Genomic DNA, 2,594 nt, shown 5'->3' with positions numbered 1-2,594 from the left:
GCTATGCTGCTGTGTTGCTGTTTGCTGTTGGCTGTTGGGTGTTGTTGTGTTGCTGTTTGTCTACTGTTGCTGCTGTGCTGTTGTTGTTGCTGTGTTGTTTTGCTGTGTTGCTGCTGCCTGTATGCGTTCTGCTGCTATTTTGTTGTATTGCTGCTGTTTACGTGCTGCTGCTTCTGTGTTGCTTTTTGGCTGCTGTTTTGGTGCTGTTATGCTGCTGTTGGGTTGCTGCTATTGTATTTATGTTGCTGCTATTGCTGTTATGTTGCTGCTATTGCTGTTTTCGTGCTGCGCTGTGTTGCTGCTATGTTGTTGTGCAGTGCTGTGTAGGGCAGCAGGCAGAGGGCAGCAGGACAGCAGGCAGCAGGGCAGCAGGTAGGGGTGTACAAAAACTGGACCGGACCTGAAACCGGACCTTAACCGACCTGATCCGGACCGGACCTGACCCGGACCCGTTGATTCAGGTCCGGTCCCGGTCCTTGAAAATCAAGGTTTCCGGTCCCGGTCCGGACCCGGTCTAAAACCGGGGGTTTCAGGTCCGGACCTGAAACCCGGAAAAATTGCATTTTTAAAGAAAAAAAAATCAAAAACACTTCAGTTTTTATTTTCTTTTCTAACTTCTAACCCTAACTTCCCCTAACTCGCTACTTGCCTCCAAGGCTCCAATGTCCCTCACTCTCACTGTCTCGGCGACACCTCCTGCCTTCCTCACTCTCTCAGGCGACGCCCACCGCCCAGGCGCCCAAGGCTTGCTACATCAGCCACTCAGCCAGATAGCCACCGCGCGAATCTCCGGTAAGTTTTTGCATGTTTAATTTATTCTTTATTCTTTTGTTCTTGTCCGAATTATGGTGTATTGGTGTTCATGTTCTTGTTTAATTTTTTTTCGAATTTATATATGTGGTTTTATTTCGTTAAATTTTATTTATGTGGGTTTAATTTTTGTTCAAATTTATATATGTGGGTTTTATTGTTTTCGATTTTTTTCGTCGAATTTTTGTTCATTCTGGATTTCTGGGTTTTGTAATTTTTGATTAATTTGGGTTTGTTAAACTTAATCTTAAGTATTGTGATTGCGATTTAAAGTACAAATATTTAACATTTAATGATGTTAAACTATGTCTCATTCTATCACCAATCCTCAATTTGATACTTTTCTTTATGAAAAGTTTTGATGTTTACTTTTTCGTATATATTACCGGATTATGATCCGCTCTATTTCTCTTTTCTTATTGTTGTAACACCTAATGACCTAAACTATTGAAAAATGTAAATTCAACATAGTCTGATTATGCTGTAGTGATTCAGAAAAGGCTTTAGCTGAGAATTTCTACAAGAATTTGTATTCAGCCTCTGATGCTAAGAAATTTTGGTTTATGCTTAGTCTCTGCCTCTCTGGTTCTTCCCTTCTTTGGTTATGTATCCTGTAACAAGTATAATCAGTAATAACCATTATTTGGCTTGTTTTCTATAGTGTTGTGATCAAGAGAGCTTTGCATACTCTATTATATATTTATATGTATGTATACTAGTCTGTAGTATGGAAGATGTGTACTCGGCGACTCTGCACTGTCACTGTTGTTTATATGAAGTATAAAAGATGGTAGGTTTAAACTTAAGTTGGTGGACTATTCTAACTTCCATATATCTCTTTAGTCTATATGTTCTCAACCACAACATAATATTAAAAGGCAAGATTGCAATACCATATTATTATTTTTATTTTTTTTCTTCTGTTTTTTCTATTTTTATTTTGGGGGTGGAGACCGTGGAGTTATTCGGGACTTCGGGGTGGTGTTTTCTGTTTAATTTTTGTTTTTTCTGTTTTGGGGTGGTGTTTTCATGGCTGGTGGTGTTTTACATGGCTTAGGGTGGTGTTTTTCATGGCTTTGGGTGGTGTTTTCGTGGCTTGGAGAGTTTTGTGGACATTAGTTAATTACTTATTCTTGTTCTTATTCTTGCAGACTTGCCCAGGGCTAACAAGGGAGTGAAGGAACCACGAATTCTTATTCTTGCAATGTAATGTTATGAGTTTTCGTGGATTCATTTGTATTTTCGGTGGACTCATTTGTATTTTTGGTGTTTGTGAATTGGGAATTTATAGACGTTATGTAGTTTTGTGATTGATAATTTTGGTTTGTATGTAATTATTAAATTATGCAACAGGTCTAAAAATCACAAAACAGGTTTATATGCAGGTCCAACAGGTTATTTATTAAAAAAAAAAACGAAAAAAATCACAAAACAGGTCCATTAAGGTCCAAGCTCGGACCGAACCTGATTTTTCAGGTCTGGCCCGGAACCGGACCTGATTTTTCAGGTCTGGCCCGGAACCGGACCTGTTAAATCAGGTCCGGTCCCCGGTCCTCAAAATTACCTAATTCAGGTCCCCGGTCCAAACAGGTCTGGTCCGGTTTTGGACCGGTGTACACCCCTAGCAGCAGGCACATCAGAACAGCTGAGTAGTAGTGCAGTCAACAGAACAGCAGTGCAGTCAGCAGAACAACAGTGCAGTCAGCAGAACAGCAGTGCAGTCAGCAGAACAACAGTGCAGTCAGCAAAACAGCAGTGCGGTCAGCAAAACAGCAGTGCAGTCA

General features: G+C 40.4%; 1 long non-coding RNA gene across 1 annotated transcript; it reads left to right on the top strand.

Moving 5' to 3' along the window:
• The first annotated feature begins 585 nt into the window (after nt 1-585).
• On the top strand, nt 586-2,144 carry LOC110735550. The gene is made up of 2 exons (XR_002514127.1): nt 586-792; nt 1,962-2,144. It is a non-coding gene; the product is annotated as an uncharacterized LOC110735550 (long non-coding RNA).
• Nucleotides 2,145-2,594: the final 450 nt, after the last annotated feature.

This window comes from Chenopodium quinoa, unplaced genomic scaffold (assembly GCF_001683475.1).
Source record: "Chenopodium quinoa cultivar QQ74 unplaced genomic scaffold, ASM168347v1, whole genome shotgun sequence".
Classification (NCBI taxonomy): domain Eukaryota; kingdom Viridiplantae; phylum Streptophyta; class Magnoliopsida; order Caryophyllales; family Amaranthaceae; genus Chenopodium; species Chenopodium quinoa.
Note: the sequence above shows the minus strand (reverse complement) of the source record. Positions and strands in the feature narration are given on the sequence as shown.